This window comes from Triturus cristatus, chromosome 2_2 (genome assembly GCF_964204655.1).
Source record: "Triturus cristatus chromosome 2_2, aTriCri1.1, whole genome shotgun sequence".
NCBI classification, from domain to species: domain Eukaryota; kingdom Metazoa; phylum Chordata; class Amphibia; order Caudata; family Salamandridae; genus Triturus; species Triturus cristatus.
The window spans coordinates 45,449,836-45,477,617 of NC_140582.1; positions in this window are offsets into that span (position 1 = coordinate 45,449,836).

Consider the following 27,782-nt stretch of genomic DNA (forward strand, 5'->3'; position numbering starts at 1 on the left):
TTATTTAAATGCACATGTCCAAGCTGTTTTTTTTTCAGACCACCACCGTGTGTATTCTCTGTGACTGCCTACACTCCAGCAGGGGCAACCAGCCTTAGTGATGCTGAATGTATTTGCATTACAGACTTAAACCTGAAAACCCCACTCGCTTCTAATTACTGTGCATGACTATACATGGCAAGCACATGGGTGTGTGCTAAACCTCTGCTTCTTCCCCCAAAAATTCGCTCCTCTTTTCCATCTACTGCAACTGTGAAATCACCAGAGCAAGACGCAATACATTTCTGCCTATAATTCTTCTATGCACACAGAGTCATGTTTTCACATTAGTGCCAAAACGAAATTTCTTTGCCAATTTGAAAGCACACTTACTGCTCTTTTTTTTTCGGGGGCAAGTGTATATCTCTTTTTTCAATTTGAAATCACTTTTACAGACTGACACATTCTGAAACCTTTTTTTTAAATTTATTTAAATGCACATGTCCAAGCAGTTTTTTTTTCAGACCACCACCGTGTGTATTCTCTGTGACTGCCTACACTCCAGCAGGGGCAAACAGCCTTAGTGATGCTGAATGTATTTGCATTACAGACTTAAACCTGAAAACCCCACTCGCTTCTAATTACTGTGCATGACTATACATGGCAAGCACATGGGTGTGTGCTAAACCTCTGCTTCTTCCCCCAAAAATTCGCTCCTCTTTTCCATCTACTGCAACTGTGAAATCACCAGAGCAAGACGCAATACATTTCTGCCTATAATTCTTCTATGCACACAGAGTCATGTTTTCACATTAGTGCCAAAACGAAATTTCTTTGCCAATTTGAAAGCACACTTACTGCTCTTTTTTTTTTCGGGCCAAGTGAAAATCTCTTTTTACACTTTGAAATCACTTTTACAGACTGACACATTCTGAAACCTTTTTTTTTAAATTTATTTAAATGCACATGTCCAAGCTGTTTTTTTTTCAGACCACCACCGTGTGTATTCTCTGTGACTGCCTACACTCCAGCAGGGGCAACCAGCCTTAGTGATGCTGAATGTATTTGCATTACAGACTTAAACCTGAAAACCCCACTCGCTTCTAATTACTGTGCATGACTATACATGGCAAGCACATGGGTGTGTGCTAAACCTCTGCTTCTTCCCCCAAAAATTCGCTCCTCTTTTCCATCTACTGCAACTGTGAAATCACCAGAGCAAGACGCAATACATTTCTGCCTATAATTCTTCTATGCACACAGAGTCATGTTTTCACATTAGTGCCAAAACGAAATTTCTTTGCCAATTTGAAAGCACACTTACTGCTCTTTTTTTTTCGGGCCAAGTGAAAATCTCTTTTTACACTTTGAAATCACTTTTACAGACTGACACATTCTGAAACCTTTTTTTTTAAATTTATTTAAATGCACATGTCCAAGCTGTTTTTTTTTCAGACCACCACCGTGTGTATTCTCTGTGACTGCCTACACTCCAGCAGGGGCAACCAGCCTTAGTGATGCTGAATGTATTTGCATTACAGACTTAAACCTGAAAACCCCACTCGCTTCTAATTACTGTGCATGACTATACATGGCAAGCACATGGGTGTGTGCTAAACCTCTGCTTCTTCCCCCAAAAATTCGCTCCTCTTTTCCATCTACTGCAACTGTGAAATCACCAGAGCAAGACGCAATACATTTCTGCCTATAATTCTTCTATGCACACAGAGTCATGTTTTCACATTAGTGCCAAAACGAAATTTCTTTGCCAATTTGAAAGCACACTTACTGCTCTTTTTTTTTCGGGGGCAAGTGTATATCTCTTTTTTCAATTTGAAATCACTTTTACAGACTGACACATTCTGAAACCTTTTTTTTAAATTTATTTAAATGCACATGTCCAAGCAGTTTTTTTTTCAGACCACCACCGTGTGTATTCTCTGTGACTGCCTACACTCCAGCAGGGGCAAACAGCCTTAGTGATGCTGAATGTATTTGCATTACAGACTTAAACCTGAAAACCCCACTCGCTTCTAATTACTGTGCATGACTATACATGGCAAGCACATGGGTGTGTGCTAAACCTCTGCTTCTTCCCCCAAAAATTCGCACCTCTTTTCCATCTACTGCAACTGTGAAATCACCAGAGCAAGACGCAATACATTTCTGCCTATAATTCCTCTATGCACACAGAGTCATGTTTTCACATTAGTGCCAAAACGAAATTTCTTTGCCAATTTGAAAGCACACTTACTGCTCTTTTTTTTTCGGGCCAAGTGAAAATCTCTTTTTACACTTTGAAATCACTTTTACAGACTGACACATTCTGAAACCTTTTTTTTTAAATTTATTTAAATGCACATGTCCAAGCTGTTTTTTTTTCAGACCACCACCGTGTGTATTCTCTGTGACTGCCTACACTCCAGCAGGGGCAACCAGCCTTAGTGATGCTGAATGTATTTGCATTACAGACTTAAACCTGAAAACCCCACTCGCTTCTAATTACTGTGCATGACTATACATGGCAAGCACATGGGTGTGTGCTAAACCTCTGCTTCTTCCCCCAAAAATTCGCTCCTCTTTTCCATCTACTGCAACTGTGAAATCACCAGAGCAAGACGCAATACATTTCTGCCTATAATTCTTCTATGCACACAGAGTCATGTTTTCACATTAGTGCCAAAACGAAATTTCTTTGCCAATTTGAAAGCACACTTACTGCTCTTTTTTTTTCGGGCCAAGTGAAAATCTCTTTTTACACTTTGAAATCACTTTTACAGACTGACACATTCTGAAACCTTTTTTTTTAAATTTATTTAAATGCACATGTCCAAGCTGTTTTTTTTTCAGACCACCACCGTGTGTATTCTCTGTGACTGCCTACACTCCAGCAGGGGCAACCAGCCTTAGTGATGCTGAATGTATTTGCATTACAGACTTAAACCTGAAAACCCCACTCGCTTCTAATTACTGTGCATGACTATACATGGCAAGCACATGGGTGTGTGCTAAACCTCTGCTTCTTCCCCCAAAAATTCGCTCCTCTTTTCCATCTACTGCAACTGTGAAATCACCAGAGCAAGACGCAATACATTTCTGCCTATAATTCTTCTATGCACACAGAGTCATGTTTTCACATTAGTGCCAAAACGAAATTTCTTTGCCAATTTGAAAGCACACTTACTGCTCTTTTTTTTTCGGGCCAAGTGAAAATCTCTTTTTACACTTTGAAATCACTTTTACAGACTGACACATTCTGAAACCTTTTTTTTAAATTTATTTAAATGCACATGTCCAAGCTGTTTTTTTTTCAGACCACCACCGTGTGTATTCTCTGTGACTGCCTACACTCCAGCAGGGGCAACCAGCCTTAGTGATGCTGAATGTATTTGCATTACAGACTTAAACCTGAAAACCCCACTCGCTTCTAATTACTGTGCATGACTATACATGGCAAGCACATGGGTGTGTGCTAAACCTCTGCTTCTTCCCCCAAAAATTCGCTCCTCTTTTCCATCTACTGCAACTGTGAAATCACCAGAGCAAGACGCAATACATTTCTGCCTATAATTCTTCTATGCACACAGAGTCATGTTTTCACATTAGTGCCAAAACGAAATTTCTTTGCCAATTTGAAAGCACACTTACTGCTCTTTTTTTTTCGGGCCAAGTGAAAATCTCTTTTTACACTTTGAAATCACTTTTACAGACTGACACATTCTGAAACCTTTTTTTTAAATTTATTTAAATGCACATGTCCAAGCTGTTTTTTTTTCAGACCACCACCGTGTGTATTCTCTGTGACTGCCTACACTCCAGCAGGGGCAACCAGCCTTAGTGATGCTGAATGTATTTGCATTACAGACTTAAACCTGAAAACCCCACTCGCTTCTAATTACTGTGCATGACTATACATGGCAAGCACATGGGTGTGTGCTAAACCTCTGCTTCTTCCCCCAAAAATTCGCTCCTCTTTTCCATCTACTGCAACTGTGAAATCACCAGAGCAAGACGCAATACATTTCTGCCTATAATTCTTCTATGCACACAGAGTCATGTTTTCACATTAGTGCCAAAACGAAATTTCTTTGCCAATTTGAAAGCACACTTACTGCTCTTTTTTTTTCGGGGGCAAGTGTATATCTCTTTTTTCAATTTGAAATCACTTTTACAGACTGACACATTATGTAACTACAACAAAAACAATTCCCATTTCTATTATTCATTTCTTAAGTTACCACATACATCCCCTCTCAAACTGTAAACTCACCTTTTAATTTAGTTAGTTGTGAAAGAAATGTGGCACTCAAACAGCAGATTATCAGAGCCAGGATCTCTGTTGTGTTCACCTCTCTCCTCTCAGCAGAACCAGATAATGGCAAACTTTCCCTCTATTTTTCCACACATATACATGTAAGTTTCAAATCTCAGTGCTTCCCCCTTTTTTTCAAATGTAATGACACATTTCTATTGGTTGAAAACGAACCCTTTTCCAAAAGTACCCTTCCCCCAACTTGACTTCTGCCTAGTACCCTTCCCCCAACTTGACTTCTGCCTGCTACCATAGCAACAGCTCATGGAACACTGCTGTGTGCAGTTAGGTCAGAAGTTCGACACACAATGTTTCAATTCCACAGAGCAAGAGTGCTTGACTTTTCAAACCTAACAGCAAATCCATAGTACTGTTCTTTGGTTACACATTTTTTTGTACCAATACAAAACATGCTTCTATTAATTTTCACATACAGCCTAGTTTTTATTCTAGAATGGTATGAAACAGCCAATCAGTTCTTTTTGTTTTGAAAAAAATATGTATGCCTCCATTTCCAAACTGTCTTTCTTTTCATATTGCCATTCTACTGAAAGACACCTCCTGAGTGCATCCAGTTCTCCTTTGAAGATGTTCACAGTGTGGATTGTAGGGCACAGCTATGTCTTCTGGAGTGAAAAGTTTGCAGAGAAAACAGATATGGTGAGAGACCTTGCTTTGCCAAATGTAGACATTAAATGGATTGGTCAGAGAGGGTTAAAGTGGCACCAATTGATGCCATTGGTGAAATCCTTCATGCAAAACCAACACCCTGACCTCATAATAGTGCACTGTGGTGGAAATGACCTAGGCACTTTGACTGGGGTAGGTCTGGAAATGCTTATGAAGGACACCTTTGCACAACTGTTTTCACTTTTCCCTAAAACTGCCTTTGTGTTTTCCAACATATGCCAAAGGCAAAAATGGAACTGGTCCAATCATTTCTGTCCGCAGATTGACAAAGCAAGAAAGCACGTCAACAAATCTGTTTCTGCTTTCCTCCGTGACTATGGTATGGGTGCCATTTACCACAACAACTTGCGTTACAACATGCAAGACATTTATAGAGGAGATGGTGTGCACTTCAATGATGAAGGGAACAGAGTCTTCCTCTTGAACCTTAGACTCTGCATCGGTACTTACTTGTAGGTACCACTAAAAAAATGACTCCATAAACACAACAGCTCTTTTTAGAGCTCCCTAATTTCTAAACTCTTAAATCTGATTTTCATTTATTTATTTTTTTTTTTTTTTTACCGTACGCTTACCGTAAGCGTACCCCGTGATTTTTTTTAAAATCAATTAATGTTTTTTTTGTACTTTTCTGTCCTTCTTTGACCCCCTTACAAATGTTAGGGGGTCTGTAACTCTCCTCATTGCCCCCTTTTCTTCTTTTCACTCTTTTTTTTTTCAGAGTGAAACAGAAAATGGCGGCCGCCGCTTCCTGGTTTCGGCCGATTCGAATGTTTACTAAGATCTAAGAGCCAATCAGAATCGCGCTCGCGCACGCCACCGTACGCTTACCGTAAGCGTACGGTAAGCGCACCGTAAGCGGGCTCAGATATATATATTGATTTAAAGGCTATTTTCTCAGAATCTACTGAACAGATTTACACCAAACCTACAAAAGGCACTTCCTTGACCTAGGGACTACCTCTCTGCCAAATTTTGAGTAATTCTGTTCAGCCGTTCGGGCTGTAGCTCGTTCTAAAGGTCCTATGGAAAAATGCATGGGAAAAACGCGTTTTGGGACCCCCCTTTTATCTCAGCCCCCGCTTGACGGATCCCCCCGAGACTTTCAGGGTAGGAGCGGAGCGTAGCGCCCCACCTATTTTGAGAAATTCGCGAGGATTCGTCGACCGGCGCCAAAGTTATTCAAAATAGAATGTTGAGGTTTTCCTATGGAAACGTGGTCCTAACTATAACTACCTACTGGCGACCGCCAGTAGGTAATATACACACACATATATATTGGCAGGAGTAAATCCATCTATTAGTAGAAATGCTCCATCTGAGGGCTTTTATACACGCTGGCAACAGTGGTGAAGGGTAGTGCATCCATGCAGCCATTCAGGATGAATTATCGTGGCACACAACGTTAACCAGAATTCCTGGAGCATTTTTACTAATACATGGATTTACTCCTGCCAATGCGTCGAGTGCTCTCCTGCCCTAGGGGCATCTTGGAGCTTAATGAATAACTCAGCCACCATTGCCGCGAGGAGAGGCACCAACCCGAGAAGACTGGGTGCCAGGAGGTGTCGGATTTTCTTACCTTCAATGGGAGACAGTGACTGTGGATTTTAAATGCACCCATGCACGGAGGCCCATCTGAGGGCTTTTATACATGCTGGCAACAGTGGTGAAGAGAAGTGCATCCATTCACGATTAATTATCGTGGCACATTACGTTAACCAGAATTCCTGTTCATCAGAGGGCGTGGTATTGACATAAATGAAGTTGTGCCTTGAACAGCACAGGGAGTCAAGCCTTTGAAGAAGAAGCACTGAGCTTCGAAACGCGTCGGCGGAAATCGACGGAAACTGCAGAAGCGGTGAACCCAACCATAAGACTGTTGAAGCAATCTGTACAGGTAGAGCATTTTTACACTAATACATGGATTTACTCCTGCCAATGCCGAGTGCTCTGCTGCCCTAGGAGCATTTTGGAGATATATATATATATATATATATATATATTCACTGAAAAAACCATAGGTTTCAGGCCTTATATAGTTAGGAATTAGCATTTAAAAAACCTTAGAAATTTACTGAAAAAACAATATCTTTAAAGGTGTTGTAGTTAGCTGGACATTTCATTCGAACAAAACCATTGAAATTCCTCCGATATAGTTAGTTGTACTAACTACATCTCGCGCGCCCGCAATCCACTGCTGATGATGTCACATATTACATCATTCATGACATGGTCAGTGACATCAATGATGACATCTCAAATGACATCACTGATGACATCACTGATGACATCATCCAGCAAATGTGGTTTGGTTCGTTATTTAAATATGTATTATATATATATAGCAATTTGAATTGAAGAATGAGTGGATATATAAATATAAATATCTGGATGGAGGATTTAGTAGCAGTGTGATTGACTGTTTACTTGACTAATTTATAGTGTCTCACTAAATATATTGGATAGTGACTAAACTGTGTGAATATCTGTATCACTTTGTCAGTTGTTGTGTATACTACTGCACCAGTTGGTTACTAGCTCTGTGAAAGTCTATATTATTTTTGATTAGTTAACTGAGTATTTGTATGGGAGAGTGAATGTGTGTGTGGTTCGGTGGGGGGTGTGTGACTGCCCAAAGATGTGTGAATAGTTGATTCAGTAGGTATCTGAAGTTAAAACTACATGTTATAACAGTTGTTTGGGTGAGTGGATATCTTTATGGGTGTGGCGATGAGCAAATATATGTCTCAATGGTACATGTACAACAAACTAGAAAAATAAAAGCCAGTGTATGTGTCAGTTGATTTAGATAAATAAGTATACATAAGAAACAGTGATTGTATGAGTGACTGTATGGATAACTGTATTCTTGTAACAGTGTTTTTATAATACACTAAGTATGATTTATTATCTATATGAATAGATGAAGTGGTGTTTTTATAAGTGTATAGCTAAGTAAAAGTAAGTATGATCCATTGTTTGCATAAGTGAGTAGGATGACTTCATAAGTGATTAGGATGTGTGCTGGTGTGTAATGTCGATATAGGTGTATAAGTATATTTGATAGTGTTCTATTGATCATTGACAGCATGTATGAGTGAATCTATAGGTAAGTGATTAGATGTGTGTATAGATCTAGGAATCACTGAGTGGGTGTTTAGAAACTTGTATAGGTGTGTCAGTGGTTTTAAATCTGGCACTCTGTATTTTACAGTGAGTGATGAAAGGTTATACTAGTGTATGATGAGGTGTATCCGATTATCAAGTGGATGAGGTCATCAGTGATGTCATCTGAGATGTCATTTGAGATGTCATCAGTGATGTCACTGACCATGTCATGAATGATGTAATATGTGACATCATCAGCAGTGGATTGCGGTCGTGCGAGATGTAGTTAGTACAACTAACTATATCGGAGGAATTTCAATGGTTTTGTTCGAGTGAAATGTCCAGCTAGCTATAACACCCCTAAAACCTATTGTTTTTTCAGTGAATTTCTAAGGTTTTTTAAATGCTAATTCCTAACTATATCAGGCCTGAAACCTATGTTTTTTTCACTGAATTTCAAAGGTTTTTTAAATGCTAATTCCTAACTATATCAGGCCTGAAACCTATGTTTTTTTCAGTGAATTTCAAAGGTTTTTTAAATGCTAATTCCTAACTATATCAGGCCTGATACCTATGGTTTTTTCAGTGAATTTCAAAGGTTTTGTAAATGACAATTTTTAATGTATTAATTGTTATACTGATTATTTTGATACTGTTTTACTACATTTTGTAAACTGTTTATTTTTAGATATTTTATTTTTTTAATTACATTATACATTACAATACAAAATATACTTTCTCAGAATAAATTACTTTAGTTTAAATACTTTGCAAATAGGCAATAGACTTTTAAGTACAGCAGTTACAGTTGTTGCAATGGGCAACACAATTTCAAACACAATGCAACATTGAGCTCAATGTGAGTTTCTAGTCAAATGCTAATAGTTACTTTATGGATTACTTTTCTAACCAGAGGACTGGATCCTAGATTCGGTCCTTGGATATCTCCTGTAAACAGTTGAGTAAAAGCCTTTTGGTTACAGTAGTGATTTTTAAGGAATATTATTGTATTTTAAAAGTTGACACTTAGAAAAATGTTCACATTGAATCACCAATGTTATCCTATGGCAGAAAATTCACTTAGCAGGTAAGTAGTGTCTATACCATATGGTGAACTAATAAGGGAAAGGAGCAATTGCAGCAAGACTAGCGACTTCATAACATGTAAAAATAACATGAAGCAAAGATTACAAGCCAGGGGATATAATACACAGATAATTAATATGGCTGAACAAAAAATCACAAGAACAAAGAAAGAGGACACTTTGAAAGACAAACCTGCTGAAGGTGCAACCTCTGCACAAGTCAGATTGATAACTAACTAAAATGAGGTAGCAAAAACCCTGAGAAATAGTATGAAAAAACATTGGGGGATACTGAGGAATGACAAATCATTGACCAAGTATGTTACGAATCAACCTCTGATCACATATAGACTAGGAAAGAATATCAAAGCGTGGATCAGTCCTAGTTATTCCAAACAGATCCAGAGACCGAATTGGCTGACACAAAAATGCTTGGGGTTCCATAAATGCGGTGGATGTAAAATTTGCCCCTTAGCAATGAATAACACTAAAGTCTTTCATAGTCACTTAGGCAAACAATACGAGATCAGACAAATGATCAATTGTAACAGCCGTTATGTGATTTACATGATCAAATGCAGATGTGGTAGCTTCTATATAGGAAGTACGATTAGGGCCCTAAATGAGAGAATATACGAACATTTGAGGGCCATTAAACATAATGACACCAGATATGCTACTGCAACACACATCAATGAATGCCATGCTCAGGGGACTCATAAAACGTTTGCATTTTGCGGAATTGATCAGGTTAACATGGACCCGAGGGGTGGCAATAAGGAATTATACTTAAGACGCAGTGAGGCTTTATGGATTATGAAGCTTCAAACGGTCGAACACGGGATGAATACAGATCATGAATTACACTACTTCCTGGGTGACTAAAATCTCTATGATTCAGGACTGGAAATTAGTGAAATATAGATAACCAGTCACAGGATTAACATAATACATATATGGGATAATACATGTCTACTGGATCTATAATGACTCCATATTATTGACATGACGAGAAATACACCTAGCGGACTGACAATGTGATGACAAACTAAGAATATGAAATGCTGCATGTCTGTTACATGCTTATGTCACCTCACTATTATTGAATGCTGAGAATGTAATGATCTCTGTATTATTATGGTAGAGACTGGCAGTATTATAATCGAGATTGTTAATTGTCTGACAACTGTAATATGCTTAGATCACATAACTAATAGCAAATACTAAGAACACAATGATCTCTATATTACTTTGGACTGTTCAAGAAATGATTGTTGGTTAGAGCCTTTCACAATGCAATGAATTATGGTGGATTTAATCATATGTCATCTAAAAAATTTTGATGGGGTGTGACTGAGAGCCAAACAATAATGTACTTATGACATTTATGTTGTAACAATCTAGCCCCATACTAAGGTGCTTTGTTAACTCTCATTAAGTACCCACCCCTTCATTGAGGGACTTCTAATATATATTTTTCATCGATACCGATCTACTTTTTTCTCTCTTCTCTTTTCTTTCACTCAGCATTACATATTGGGCATTTCGGGGTTTTCAATATTTGTGATGTAATGGGATAAATAACACCCTGCTGACATGTCCCACCCATAAGATGGCTAGCATTTGGACCAACTTGTCTAATTATATTTGTTCACTTGGATTTGAAAGAAACTTCAAGTATTCATACTTATCTGATGGAAAGCTAAACGTTAGAGTCTATCACCATGATTTCGGAGATCTGTAATGATTTAGACTGGATGACTGATCTAAGATGGCGGCCGGTATTGATATTATTTATTCAGTTTGAATATATTATATATTTTGGCAACTCTACTAATATTTACGAATAGATGTGCCCTGATCTCATGCTTTATAAAACTCATCTCTTTTTACACACATTAAGCAAGTCCGCATTAACTATATATTATGGCAATGTTATTATTAGTAGAGAATAGATGTACCTGATATTCAATTAGCATAAATATTTCTATAACACATGCGGAAGTCCCTGCCGGGGTATTTGGGCATATATGGACTGCATTTAATGAAGGATACGCAAGACGGAGAATGAATATTTGGTTATTAAACCAATTAGATATTCAAGATGGCGGTCAACATCGATACCGCTGTCATCATTTCTCACGTGCTAGTCATTCAGTCTTGTTAAAACTATAAGAGGCACTTCCGGTTATCCGTGTAAGTTGGCGGCCAGACTGAAGTGCCGGGGGATCGTGTATGGATTCAAACGCTGCTCAATACAGGTATGCACTTGCTTTGGACTCGGAGTTTAAATTGGGACATAGATAATCTATAATTAGGTATCTTGAATCTCTGTAATTCTTTTAAATTATAGCGCGTCGCGGGCTGATTGAATACGCAGCCCTCATACCAGCACGAGATTTACTCCGCTCCGTGCAGCATCGGTAAGCTTGTTACCAAGCACATGGGTTTTCTGTATTGTCACTGGTTACTCGTGCACAAGGTTAGTTTAAGCCTGGGAAACGTCTTATATGTTCTTACTGTTATCTCTCACAAGTTGGGATTTTCTTATATCCAATGGTTTCTCAGATTTGGGAAACGCCTAATCTGTTCTTATGGTTACTTCTCTTTAATTGGGAACACATTATATCCAATGATTCCTCTGATCTGGGTGATTTGTGAACTACATAGATGTAGTCACGGTTTGAACGTTCTATACCAGAATATACTTAATCTCAAAAAATACTAGTAACGATAAAACTAATATTGACCTTGACAGTTAAAATCGTTGATTGGTGCAATGATGAGATTTCTCTCTCATAAAACTATTCTTATTATTATACTTCATGCTTGTAGCTTTTAGTTTCTGTGTGAATATTTGCATTCAGGAGCGTTCTGCCCCATTATTTTAAATACAATTCTATTATGTTGTTACAGATACATGCTAGAATTACCGTCTTTCGTGGAATACATGCAACGTGCCCAGCCATATTTAGGCTGGGTTTGAATTATAACCAGTCAGAAGGTATATATTTTTTACCTCATTATCGGTATTAATATGGATTTATGCTTAATAGGACGTACACTTCATGTAGTTTTCTTTATTCTTAGGCAGATTACACTGTTTCATTGACCTAAAGGTAGGCCTGGGTTTTCCCAGTAAGTTGACCCTCACACTCTGTGCATTTGGAACGTCACTTAACAGTGGTTATGAGTTGCATGACTACACTTTCCCATTTTTTTGAACCTATTATGGGCCCACCCTCTTTGTTTTTTCCAAGGGTGATCAGCAATATTGGTTGGCTCGGCAAGTTAGACACCATATCTTGATTAACGCACTAATGTGATGATTTGAAATATGCTTGACACAGGAGACATTGACTTCACTGTCCTATGTTGGATGCATTTGCACGCTCTTTGGGGACATATGATGTAACTTGATGAGCACAGGTGGGACGACTCACTACTTACCTGATAAAGTTTATATAATTGATGCCCGAATGGTTGGGCTTATACTCTGTTCTTTTATGTATATTTTCCAGCCCTGAGGAAGTCGCGGGTGTCTTGTCCCGAACGACGAAACACGTGTTGGCTGGAATCAAAACAAGAAATCTATTAAACTATTCACAGTCCTGATGTTTTTGCCTTGATATTGAAGTTATTGACTTGTTATAACTTTTACAAATGTTTGCCAGGGCTTGATTCAAAGTTTGTACAGATCTGATGATCTGAATTTTGAGGTGTTGGATGATTACCTCCTCCTTGGGCACCTACATTGTTAATTTGATCTATAAATATTTACTGTAAATAGTGAGCGCCACTTCCATCCAGGATACAATCATCCCAATCAGTAATTAATTGCAGGTCCTTACCTGGTGGGGCGGCTCCTACAGTAATATACTCTGAGATAAAGATGGATAGAAATAAAGAAGCCACAGACCATTTTGACAGTCTAGCAAGAGAGGAAACAATAATTACCTCCCTAGCTAGGGGAATCCCAACAAAAAGAAAGAAGGATCGAGGGACAAATTTATAAAATTGGAAAAACTACGTATTTCTGAGAACTCAAAATGGTGGGATGGTGCGACACTTGAGCAATATATTAGACTCAATAGGATACCGAGGGGGCTCCGCTCGCAGATATTACCAACATATGATGATTTGGATGAGGATCTTTTGCTAATCTGGGAAAAAGAACTGACCTCCAATTCAAACAAATTAATGACCATTTTGATAGAAAACTCACAACGTAAAGTGAAAAAACTACAAGAAGAAATAGCTCAGGTGGAACTGGAAATTAGAGAACTGGACCTCAAGGAGGCGACTGAAAAAAATTATGAGATACTTCAAAGGGTCAGCAATAAACATCAAGAAGAGATAAAACAAAGGAAGGCACGTAAATTAAAAAGAGATGAAATTGACTATAAACAGGGTCGGATATTTGCGTTTGCCAAAAAATATGATCATTTGATTGACAAAGATAATAATAATGAAATGAACCCTGCACAAGATGTAACTCCTGTTAGTTCCAGCTCCACCTCATTAAGTACAGTACCTAGTGAGAGTGATAATGAGGCGATCTCTATTGGCAATAATCAGGAGAACGTTTTATTAAGAGAGGTCAAAAGGATCAAACGGGGGAACAGAGACCAACCAAAACGAAAGGAAAATACAGTAAGAAGACTAGGAGGGGAAAGAGAGGGGGGAACAGAGAAGGACAAACAAGGATGAAACTAAGATCTTGGAACAAACAGAATTAGCAGTACTTTCAAATAAGGGAGTTGAGGTGATCAACTTGAGTGACCAAACAATAACTAATAATATGATCACATGACTTGAGAGAGGTATGGGATTTTGCCCTAAAGAACATGGAGAGGTATGCAATTCTTTGATTGATTTATTCAAATTCACTAGGAATCTGAAACTTAAGAAATTCTTTGAATGTAATCCAAAACCGAATAAAGGCATGAATTTATTTCCACCAGATGTTTGTGATAATGTTACAACCATAGAAGACATTAGGGACACGGAATTATTACTTTCTATAACTGATGATGACCGAGACCACATGCCAATTGAGGAATTGATGTGGGAATATGACATAGAAACGGATATCAACATCAATAGTGGATTTAAAAATAAATCTAGATGGACCCCTATACTATCTAGTGGAAACAGTATTAACCCTTTCGATGCGCATGACGGAGCGGTTCCGTCATGCGCATCGGTCGCGCTGTGCAGATGACGGAACCGCTCCGTCATGGCCCCGCCCACGCACGAACCCTTCAGCACAGCGCGGTAATCCGCTCCGCGCTGAAGGGGTTAATATATTCCACAAATTGGTCACAGATACCTACACCGTGACATCAAACAAGGACATAGGATATCTGATAATTTATCAATAAAAGAATGAAGGGCACTTAAAGATCTTAGCTAGCTACATGATATTACTATCAAAGTGGCCGATAAGGGCGGAAATATTGTGATTATGAATACTAAAGACTATAACATGGAAATCTTATCACAATTAGAGGACAGAACATGCTATGAGGAATTGATTGAAAACCCTATTGGGCCATTGACAATAACTATCAATACACACCTAAGGGAATGGCTCAATAGTGGACTAATCAATCAGGATGAATACTTATATTTTAAAGTGGATAAGCCTAGATTTCCATGTATCTATACCTTACCAAAGATACATAAGAACCAACAATTCCCACCAGGCAGACCCATAATATCCAGCATAGGGGGCCCAACTGAAAAGTTATCGCAATATGTCGATAAGTTTTTACAACCACTATTAGTGTACAAAATTTACCAGCATATATTAGGGACACTAAACATATTCTTAGTATACTGTTGGATGTCACATGGGAGGAGAGAATGATTTTAGCGACAATCAATGTCACCTCCTTATATACGAGCATCAAAACAGATCTAGGGATTAAAGCAGCGAGTAAATTCTTGAGCAAGAGACCAGCCACACAGTGGGCACATGTAGAGATGATCATCACTGTGATTGACCTAATTCTTAAGAACAATGTGTTTTTATTTGAAACAAAGTGGTACAAACAAATACAGGGTGTTGCCATGGGCTCCAGGTTCTCTCCTTCGTATGCCAATCAATTTATGGGTTATTTTGAGGAGGAGTGGATCTGGGGCCCAAGGGGTACCGCTTGGAATGAATCCATCATCTATTGGGGACGTTACATCGATGATTGCATCATGATTTGGTCTGGTCCCATGGAGAATTGGACGAAATTTTGTGAACACCTCAATTCAAACAATATGGGTATCCACTTCACACATAATCTGAGTGCATCAGAAATAGAATTTCTGGATCTAACGCTCTTCATAGAGGACAACCAGATACAAAGTAAACTTTACCGTAAACCTACTTCATGTAACTCGGTATTACATGCAAATAGCTCACACCCGAAACACCAAATCAAGTCTATACCATATGGTGAACTAATAAGGGCAAGGAGAAATTGCAGCAAGAATAGCGACTACATAACATGTAAAAATAACATGAAGCAAAGATTTCAAGCCAGGGGATATAATACACAGATAATTAATATCGCTGAACAAAAAATCACAAGAACAAAGAGAGAGGACACTTTGAAAAACAAACCTGCTAAAGGTGCAACCTCTCCACAAGTCAGATTGATAGCTAACTATAATGAGGTAGCAAAAACCTCTTAGAAATACTATGAAAAAACATTGGGGGATACTGAGGAATGACAAATGATTGACCAAGTATGTTACGAATCAACCTCTGATCACATATAGACGAGGGAAGAATATCAAATCGTGGATCAGTCCTAGTTATCCCAAACAGACCCAGAGACCGAATTGGATGACACAAAAATGCTTGGGGTTCCAGAAATGCGGTGGATGTAACATTTGCCCCTTAGCAATGAATAACACTAAAGTCTTTCATAGTCACTTAGGCAAACAATACGAGATCAGACAAATGATCAATTGTAACAGCCGTTATGTGATTTACATGATCAAATGCAGATGTGGTAGCTTCTATATACGAAGTACGATCAGGGCCCTAAAAGAGAGAATATATGATGATTTGAGGGCCATTAAACATAATGACACCTGATATGCTACTGCAACACACATCAATGAATGCCATGCTCAGGGGACTCATAAAACGTTTGCATTTTGCGGAATTGATCAGGTTAACATGGACCCGAGAGGTGGCAATAAGGAATTATACTTATGACGCAGGGAGGCTTTATGGATTATGAAGCTTCAAGCGGTCGAACACGGGATGAATACAGATCACGAATTACACTACTTCCTGGGTGACTAAAATCTCTATGATTCAGGACTGGAAATTAGTGAAATATAGATAACCAGTCACAGGATTAACTTGATACATATATGGGATAATACATGTCTACTGGATCTATAATGACTCCATATTATTGACATGACGAGAAATACACCTAGCGGACTGACAATGTGATGACAAACTAAAAATGTGAAATGCCACATGTCTGTTACATGCTTATGTCACCTCACTATTATTGAATGCTGCGAATATAATGATCTCTGTATTATTCTGGTATAGACTGGCAGTATTATAATCGAGATTGTTAATTGTCTGACAACTGTAATATGCTTAGATCACATAATTAATAGCAAATACTAAGAACACAATGATCTCTATATTACTTTGGACTGTTCAAGAAATGATAGTTGGTTAGGGTCTTTCACAATGCAATGAATTATGGTGGAATTAATCATATGTCGTATAAAAGTTTTTGATGGGGTGTGACTGAGAGCCAAACAATAATGTACTTATGACATTTATGTTGTACCAATCTAGACCCATACTAAGGTGCTTTGTTAACTCTCATTAAGTACCCACCCCTTCATTGAGGGACTTCTAATATATATTTTTCATCGATACCGATCTACTTTTTTCTCTCTTCTCTTTTCTTTCACTCAGCATTACATATTGGGCCTTTCAGGGCTTTCAATATTTGTGATGTAATGGGATAAATAACACCCTGCTGACATATCCCACCCATAAGATGGGTAGCATTTGGACCAACTTGTCATATTATATTTGTTCACTTGGATTTGAAAGAAACTTCAAGTATTCATACTTATCTGATGGAAAGCTAAACGCTAGAGTCTATCACCACATTTTCGGTGACCTGTAATGATTTAGACTGGATGACCGATCTAAGATGGCAGCCGGTATTGATATTACCGATTTATTCAGTTTGAATATATTATATATTTTGGCAACTCTACTAATATTTACGAATAGATGTGCCCTGATCTCATGCTTTATAAAACTCATCTCTTTTTACACACATTAAGCAAGACCGCATTAACTATATATTATGGCAATGTTATTATTAGTAGAGAATAGATGTACCTGATATTCAATTAGCATAAATAATTTCTATAACACATGAGGAAGTCCCTGCCGGGATAATTGGGCATATATGGACTGCATTTAATGAAGGATACGCAAGACGGAGAATAAATACATGGTTATTAAAACGATTTAGATATTCAAGATGGCGGCCAACATCGATACCGCTGTCATCGTTTCTCACGCGCTAGTCATTCAGTCTTGTTAAAACTATAAGAGGCACTTCCGGTTATCCGTGTAAGTTGGCGGCCAGACTGAAGTGCCGGGGGATCGTATCTGGATTCAAACGCTGCTCAATACAGGTATGCACTTGCTTTGGACTCAGATTTTAAATTGGGACATAGATAATCTATAATTAGGTATCTTGAATCTCTGTAATTCTTTTAAATTATAGCGCATCGCGGGCTGATTGAATATGCAGCCCTCATACCAGCACGAGATTTACTCCGCTCCGTGCAGTATCGGTAAGCTTGTTACCAAGCACATGGGTTTTCTGTATTGTCACTGGTTACTCGTGCACAAGGTTAGTTTAAGCCTGGGAAACGTCTTCTATGTTCTTACTGTTATCTCTCTCAAGTTGGGATTTTCTTATATCCAATGGTTTCTCAGATTTGGGAAACGCCTAATCTGTTCTTATGGTTACTTCTCTTTAATTGGGAACACATTATATCCAATGATTCCTCTGATCTGGTTGATTTGTGAACTACATAGATGTAGTCACGGTTTGAACGTTCTATACCAGAATATACTTAATCTCACAAAATACTAGTAATGATAAAACTAATATTGACCTTGACAGTTAAAATCGTTGATTGGTGCAATGATGAGATTTCTCTCTCATAAAATTCTTCTACAATAAGCATTACTTCATGCTTGTAGCTTTTAGTTTCTGTGTGAATATTTGCATTCAGGAGCATTCTGCCCCATTATTTTAAATATAATTCTATTATGTTGTTACAGATACATGCTAGAATTACCGTCTTTCTTGGAATGCATGCAACGTGCCCAGCCATATTTAGGCTGGGTCGGAATTATAACCAGTCAGAAGGTATATATTTTTTACCTCATTATCGGTATTAATATGGATTAATGCTTAATAGGACGTACACTTCATGTAGTTTTACTTTATTCTTAGGCACATTACACTGTTTCATTGACCTAAAGGTAGGCCTGGGTTTTCCCAGTAAGTTGACCCTCACACTCTGTGCATTTGGAATGTCACTTAACGGTGGTTATGAGTTGCATGACTACACTTTCCCATATTTTTTAACCTATTATGGGCCCACCCTGTTTGTTTTTTCCAAGGGTGATCAGCAATATTGGTTGGGTCGGCAAGTTAGACACCATCTCATGATTAACGCACTAATGTGATGATTTGAAATATTCTTGACACAGGAGACATTGACTTCACTGTCCTATGTTAGATGCATTTGCACGCTCTTTGGGGACATATGATGTAACTTGATGAGCACAGTTGGGACGACTCACTACCTACCTGATAAAGTTTATATTATTGATGCCCGAATGGTTTGGCTTATACTCTGTTCTTTTATGTATATTTTCCAGCCCTGAGGAAGTCGCAGGTGTCTTGTCCCGAACGACGAAACACGTGTTGGCTGGAGTCATAACAAGAAAACTATTAAACTATTCACAGTCCTGATGTTTTTGCCTTGATATTGAAGTTATTGACTTGTTATAACCTTTACAAATGTGTGCCAGGGCTTGATTCAATGTATCTGATTGTCACGTGGATGATGTCATCAGTGATGTCATTTGAGATGTCATCAGTGATGTCAATGACCATGTCATGAATGATGTAATATGTGACATCATCAGCAGTAGATTGCGGGCGCGCGAGATGTAGTTAGTAGAACTAACTATATCGGAGGAATTTCAATAGTTTTATTCGAGTGAAATGCCCAGCTAACTATAAAATCCCTAAAATCTATTGTTTTTTCAGTGAATTTCAAAGGTTTTTTAAATGCTAATTCCTAACTATATCAGGCCTGAAACCTATGGTTTTTTCAGTGAATTTCAAAGGTTTTTTAAATGCTAATTCCTAACTATATCAGGCCTGAAACCTATGGTTTTTTCAGTGAATTTCAAAGGTTTTGCAAATGACAATTTTTAACGTATTAATTGTTATACTGATTTTGTTGATACTGATTTACTACATTTTTTAAATTATTTATCTTTAGATATTGTTTTTTAAATTACATTATAATTACATTATACATTACAATACAAAATATACTTTCTCAGAATGAATAACTTTAGTTTAAATACTTTGCAAATAGGCAATAGATTTTTAAGTACAGTAGTTACAGTTGTTGCAATGGGCAACACAATTTCAAACACAATGCAACATTGAGCTCAATGTGAATTTCTAGTCAAATGCAATTAGTTACTTTATGGATTACTTTTCTAGCCACAGGACTGGATCCTAGATTCAGTCCTTGGACATCTCCTGTAAACAGTTGAGTAAAAGCGTTTTGGTTACAGTAGTGATTTTTTTGGAATATTATTTTATTTTAAAAGTTGCCACTTAGAAATTTTTTCACATAGAATAACCAATGTTATCCTATGGCAGAAAATTCACTTAGCACATAAGGAGTGTTATTGTTACTTTTTCTTACTCAGTGGTCGATCCTGGATCCAGCACTGGTAAATCTCCTGTAAACAGTTGAAAGAATGTGTTTAAGCAATACAGATGATTTTTTAGGAATATTTGTAGTTTGTGAAAATAGACAGAAACTTTTCTGCTGAAAACCAATCAATGGATTCCTATGGAAGGAAATACAAGTTACTGGTAAGTACGCTTAGAATTACTTTCCAGGGTCAGTTCTGGGCTAAAAGATGCAGCCCTGGGTTCTCTCCTGATAACAGGTGAGTAAATCCGAATTCGTAGTTCGGCTGATTTTGAGGAATATTTGTACGTTTCAAAATTGGACACTTAGAAACTTTTCTGGTGAAAACCACACAATGGATTCCTATGGAAGGAAATACAAGTTACTGGTAAGTACGCTTAGAATTACTTTCCAGGGTCAGTGCTGGGCTAAAAGATGCAGCCCTGGGTTCTCTCCTGATAACAGGTGAGTAAATCGGAACTCGTAGTTCGGCTGATTTTAGAGGAATATTTGTATGTTTCAAAATTGGACACTTAGAATCTTTTCTGGTGAAAACCACACAATGGATTCCTATGGAAGGAAATAGAAGTTACTGGTTAGTACGCTTAGAATTACTTTTCACGGTTAATGCTGGGCTAAAAGATGCAGCCCAGGGTTCTCTCCTGATAACAGGTGAGTAAATCGGAATTCGTAGTTCGGCTGATTTTAGAGGAATATTTGTACAATGGTGAAGGAAGGGGGCGGAGCCTGAGGTGACGTGTGCAAACACGCCCTGTGGCGCGTTTTAAGTTGGGGAATTAATTCCTCTTTAATCCTGCGGTCCCCTGGGGGCCAACTAGCCCACTAGGTACCTCCAGTATGCGCCAGGGAGCTGTGTTGCAGAGAGGTGTAATGAGGCCACGCCCCTTTTTGCAACACTCTGCAACACAGCTCTGATACAGCTCGTGCATGGCATTTTGTGCTCTGGGTGCGCATAGGGTGCGTGGATCCTCCGAGGCCATAGAGATATATGTACATTTAAATGTCATTTTCTCAGGAACAACTGAACAGATTTACACCATTTAAGCAAAAGGCACAAGTATGAACTAAGGACTACCTCTTTGCCAAATTTGGTGTAATTCTGTTCAGCAGTTCGGGCTGTAGCTGCAGCTAAAGGTCCTATGGGAAATTGCATGGTTAAAACGTGTTTGGGACCCCCTTTTTTCTCGGCCCCCGCTTGACGAATCACCGTGAAACTTTCAGGATAGGAGCGGACTGGAGCTGGCCAAAAGTTTGGAAAATTTTGCGAAGATTCGTCAATCAGCGCCAAAGTTATTCCAAATAGAATGTTGCAGATTTCCTATGGAAAATAGGTCCTAACTATATCTACCTACTGGCGACCGCCACTAGGTAATATATATATATATATATTCACTGAAAAAACCATAGGTTTCAGAACGTTATAGTTAGCTGGACTTTTCACTCGTACAAAACCATTGAAATTCCCCCGTTATAGTTAGTTCAGCTAACTATAACTCGCGCGCCCGCAATGCACTGCTGATGACGTCACATATTACATCACTCATTACATCACTCATGACATCTCAAATGACATCACTGATGAAATCATCCAGTGAATGTGTGTTTTTCTGAAAATTACATATGTTTTATATATGTATATCTCAAGGTCGATGGAAGAATAAATGGATATATAAGTGTCTAAATGGATGATTTGTTTTTGAAAAATTGATTGTATAACTGACTGATTAAGTGTATCTTAGTGAATACATGGCTTAGTGAGTAATGTTTAAATGTGTAAATATCTGTATCAGTCTCTCACTTTGTGTATAAGTGGCTGCATGGGTTGATGAGTATCTACATGAGTGTCTATATAGGGTATTAGTTGGTTTTTTGAGTATCAGTATGAGTGCCTGAGTGTCTGTATGGTTCAGTGGGGGTTATTACGTAGTGCATATGTGCATGAATGAGTGACTCACTGTTTGTATGTGTTGAAGACAGCATGTGTGCAGGACTGTATGGGTGGATGAGTGTGTGCATGGGTGTGTTAGTGAGTGACAGACTGTCTCAATAGTGTCTTTATGAGTAACTACATGTTTTAAACTAGTATATGTGACTATTGGTGTATATAAGTGAGTATATGTGAGAGTGAGAGATTGAAAGAGTTCCTGTATGAATAAGTATGTGTTTCTATAAGTGATTGTTTAAAAGACTAAGTATGTGTAAGTTTATGTAGAAGTAAGTGTGGTGGTGTGTGTATAACTGTATATGCAAGTAAATGGATGTTTGATTCTTTATTAGAATGAGTGACTATGTGTGTGAGTAACTCTATGGATGAGTGGCGTTGTGTAAGTGGATGTATAGGTGTGTGAGTACATATGATGAGTGAGTACATATATGAGTGACTGTATAGGACTGTTGGTGAATGAGTGGATGTGTATGTGGATCTTAGAATTACTGAATAGGTTGTTGTAACTGGTATTGGTATGTCCATTGTTTTGAACATTGTAGTTTCTATTTTTGAATGTGTGTATCAAAGGTTATATTAGGGGAAGAGGAGGTCTGCCACTCTAGCACAAGGATGATGTCATCAGTGTTGTCATTAGTGATGTCATTTGAGATGTCATCAGTGATGTCATGAGTGATGTCACTGACCATGTCATGAGTGATGTAATATGTGACGTCATCAGCAGTGCATTGCGGGCGCACGAGTTATAGTTAGATGAATTAACTATAACGGGGGAATTTCAATGGTTTTGTACGACTGAAAAGTCCAGCTAACTATAACGCCCCTGAAACCTATGGTTTTTTCAGTGAATTTCTAAGGTTTTTTAAATGCTAATTCCTAACTATAACGTGCCTGAAACCTATGGTTTTTTCAGGGAATTTCAAAGGTTTTTTAAATGCTAATTTCTAACTATGCCTACAGAGATAGGACATGTGAAGAAAGAAGAAAAAACGCACAGAAAGAAAAAAAAGGAAATGCAGAAAGAAGCAACAGAAGTCCTCAAAGACGAGGAAGAGTGCAGGAAGAAGGATAACGTACAGAAAGAACAAACAGAAGAGCAGAAAGAAGCCTTGTTGCAAAATCATCCTGTACCCTCAACTTTTTCAGACGGATACTGGTGGTAACTGAGTCTGACTAACCAGTCCTAGAGCCAGTGCTATATTAAAAGACACTCAGAATACAGTGAAAACACCTACATACACTAGGGAACACTATGTGTTGGGGTCCCCCTGTGATCAGCATGACCTCCTCTGTAAGCCCCTAGTATATAATAGGGCAGGGGATTAAAACTACCTCTTAAAACGTGCCACAGGGCGTGTTTGCACACGTCACCTCAGGCCCCGTCCCCTCACTTCCCCACTGTGTAAACATGCCCTGTGGCCGTTTTAAGTTGGGAGATTAAGTCCCCTTGAATCCTGAGGGTCCCTAGGGTCCAACTAGACCACTAGGTACCTCCAGTAAGCGCCATAGAGCTGCGTTGCAGAGAGATGTAAAAAGGGGCACGGCCTAGACCACCTCTCTGCAACGCAGCAGAGTGGTGCTTACTGGAAGCACCTGGTGGGATTGCAGGGGAATTATTTCCCCAACTTAAAACGCGCCACAGGGCTTGTTTGCACATGTTAACTCAGGCCCCGTCCCCTCCCTTCACCACTGTGTAAACACGCCCTGTGGCCGTTTTTAGTTGGGAGATTAAGTTCATTTGAATCCTGAGGGTACCTATGGTCCAACTAGCCCACTAGGTACCTCCAGTATGCGCCACAGAGCTGCGTTGCAGAGAGATGTAAAAAGTGGCACGGCCTGGACCACCTCTCTGCAACGCAGCTCAGTGGCGCTTACTGGAAGCACCTGGTGGGCTAGTTAGCCCCCAGGGGCCCTCAGGATTGAAGGGGAATTATTTCCCCAACTTAAAACGCGCCACAGGGCTTGTTTGCACACGTTAACTCAGGCCCCGTTCCCTCCCTTCACCACTGTGTAAACACGCCCTGTGGCCGTTTTTTAAGTTGGGAGATTAAGTCCCCTTGAATCCTGAGGATCCCTAGGGTCAAAAAAGCCCACTAGGTACCTCCAGTAAGCACCACAGAGCTGCGTTGCATAGAGGTGTAAAAAGGGGCGTGGCCTCAGAACACCTGTCTGCAACGCAGCTCCCTGGCGCACACTGGAGATACCTGTTGGGCTAGTTGGCACTCAGGGACCCTCAGTATTGAAGGGGAATTAATTCCCCAACTAACAACTGGCCAGGGAGCGCGTTTGCAGAGTGCTGCAAGGAGGGGGCATGGCCTCCGGCGCGATGCCGGTCTTTTATTTTATTTATTTTTAAAGAAGGAGGGCTGTGTGGCTCCCCTTCTTTTTCTAATTTACTGGCCCTGGGGACCCCATCCCCCAGGGCCTGCACCCTAATTTTTTTGTTGAAAAAAAAAAATTTGGACCTCCCAAGGCCTTAATCGGCCCCGGGGATCCCAACCCCCGGGTCATGCCCTTTTTTTAATTTAAATTCTTAAGGAGGGGACTGCGTTGCCCCCCTCCTCAGGCCACTTATGGCTCCTGGGACCCCATCCCCCGAGGCCAGCCTTTGATTTTTATTATTTTAAAAATATATATATTTATAGAAACACCTAGGACATGCTGGACAAACCGTATGTACCTATCACCATGACGATTTGCGTGATATTCATTAACCCCTTCGACGCGCATGACGGAACGGTTCCGTCATGCACGTCGGTTGCGCTGTGCGCATGACGGAACCGTTCCGTCATGGCCCCGCCCACGCACGGAACCTTCAGCGTGGGGCGGAAATCCGCGCCACGCTGAAGGGGTTAAAAGGTGACTATGCATAGAATTAATCCACATGGAATGTATTTACACCGCTAGTGAAGCTCTGACGTGTCTGACGCCCTACCGTGCCTAATCCCGGCGCCCCCGCCGGTGGGTACTCTCCACGTAGACACCCTTGTTGTTTATTTCTACAAACATGTGTAGCTATTGACGGGCACATTTAATATACACGCACACCAAGCCATTCAAAGGGGATTCGACAAAAATTCGACCAAACTATGCAAGAAACCCCCCTCACGGTTAATAAAAAACACATCCACCGCCGGATGTGTAATACTTTTTATTTTACTCTCTGGAAAGGAGACAAACCTCACTTGAGAGTCACAGCGTGCTCCTGGCTGAGCCCAATGCTGTGTTGCACCCACCAGTGCCCGCCGATGGCCTCACACCTCTGTGTTGTATTCCACCAGCTGGTGCGTATGCTATGACACTCTCTAGCCCATGTGCACCCCGTGAATATGTCATGCCACACTTGCCTTCGCACGGGTTATATTGCCCCATCTAACGTGCCTTCCTCGATGTGTATGTTATAACGCACAGTGCTATGCCATACATATTACAATCTGGGATCCATATCTTTGTCACAGTGCATATGCAACGTCACACTCCCCAGCACATATTTTATATTACAACTTTAGAGACTAGTTATGTTACACAACACTGCCCTGTGCATATTACACTCCAAAGCGCATATCGCATAGCACGCGCTAGTGCCTGTGCTATCTCGCGCTCTCCAATGAATCTGTCATTGCGCACAATGTATTGCATATTATATTTCACGCCCCGGCTCATCTTATATCACACTTTTTGGTGCATAGTTTATACCATATACTACATCTAGTTTTCATTTTCAGTCATGCTCTCAGGACTATGTTCTATGTAACACTGCGCCCACCTACCCTTCTCACGGGCATTCCATTTTGCGATGGGGGTGGAGGGTCAGGGGGTGTTTCTGCCAAGTGTGCCCGGAGTCACAGTCACAAACGTCCTCTTCTTCCTGAATAAAAGTGAGATTATGCTGCATACTTGTTCATATTTTAAGTAGTTTGCACAGACACACATTTTAAAAACAATAAAGTTCCTAATCCCCACCTTCTCTGAACAGTTAGCTTGCTGCCCCATCCACCTCCTCCCTATCCTCTGTTGTCTGAATCCATTGACTAGCCTCCTCCCTCCTGCCATGCATGGTCTGATGTGCTGCCACTGCCCTCCATTTAGCATGATGTACCAGTCCACTCCTCCTGCCCTCCATTGCCCAATTCTATGGCCCATCATTGACCTCCTGCTTAGCCTCTGTGCTTAGCTTGCTGCCCCTATTCTCCTTCCCCCTGCCCTCCGATGTCTTTGTGCATGCCCCTGCTCCATCCTTTTTGCCCACTATGTTCCATGGACCTGCCACTCCTATCTTCTCTGAATGTGCTGCTGAGCTGCCACTCCCCTCCCACCTGCCTAGCATTGTCAGATGACTGTAACCTGTCCCTGCCACCTCCACCCGGCCTGTCCACATGCCATGCCCCTAGCCCCTTCCTCCTGTCCTCCATGGTCCATTTTACTGCCACTACCCTTCTGCCCTTACTGATCTGTTGTTCTGCAACTGCTCCTCCTGCCTGTCCCGCGCGGTCTGTTGTGAGGCCCCTTCCCCTGAACTCTCTTGTCTGTGCCCAGGTCCTGACCCTCCGTTCTATCCTCCATGGTCCTTTGTGCATGCCCCTGCACCCTCCTTCTTGCCCATCATAGACATTGTGCTGCCACTAACCCTCCCGCTTGCCATGCATGGTCTTCTGTGCTGCTATGGCCCCTCCCACCTTCACTGTGTGGTCAGCTAGCTGCCCCTGACCCCCTCCCACCTTCCCTCCATGGTCTGTGTGTATGCCACCGTAGTGTCATTGTTGCTCTCCATAGTGTGTCTTGTTTCTAGTGACCATCCTGCCTGACCTCCATGGTCATCTTGCTGCTCCTGCCCTGCCACCTTGCCCCCAGCCCTCTGTTTCCATGTGCAGACCCCCTATTCCCTCCCTCCTGGCTTGTCTGTTCCATTGTAATGCCCCTGATCCGTCCCTCCTGCCCTTTATGGTCTGTTATGCTGCAGCTTTCTCTCCTGTCTGTCCATTATGGTCAGCTAGCTACCATTGCCTCTTTCCCATATGTTCTCTGTTGTCCATGTGCATGGTCCTGTCCCCTCCCTATTGCTTTCTATGGATTGTTGTGCTGCACTCCCGTCCCACATGTGCTGTGTGGTGTATTGTGCTGCTGCAAACCCTGATGCCTGCCCTGTAGGGTCAGTTTGGTGCACATCTCCATGTCCCTCCTGTCCTCTGTTATCCAAGTCCATGTCCCTACCCCAATTCCTCCTGCCTACCATGATTCAATGTACCATACTTGCGTACATTTTGAACTTGGTAAGAGGGAGATTTTGAAAAAAAACTGGGGTATTGATTTTCCCCTTTGAGTTACATTGAAAAAGAGGAGATTGTAGACAGGAGACAGATCAAATAAAGCCCATTTGAGCTTAAAAACATTGGACGTTTCCTGGCTGAAACGGGTCTGTTGGCATGTATGGTTGTACTACCACTGCCTCTTCCTTCTGCCCACAATGGTCTATTATATTGCCACAGCCTCTCTTGCTAGTCCTGTATTGTTGGTTTGTTGCCCCTGCCCCCCTTTCCACTGCCCTCCATAGTCTGTTGTGCTGCCACTGCCCTTCCTGCCTGCCCAGTGTGGTCAAATTGTTGCCTCTGCTCTCTCCTAC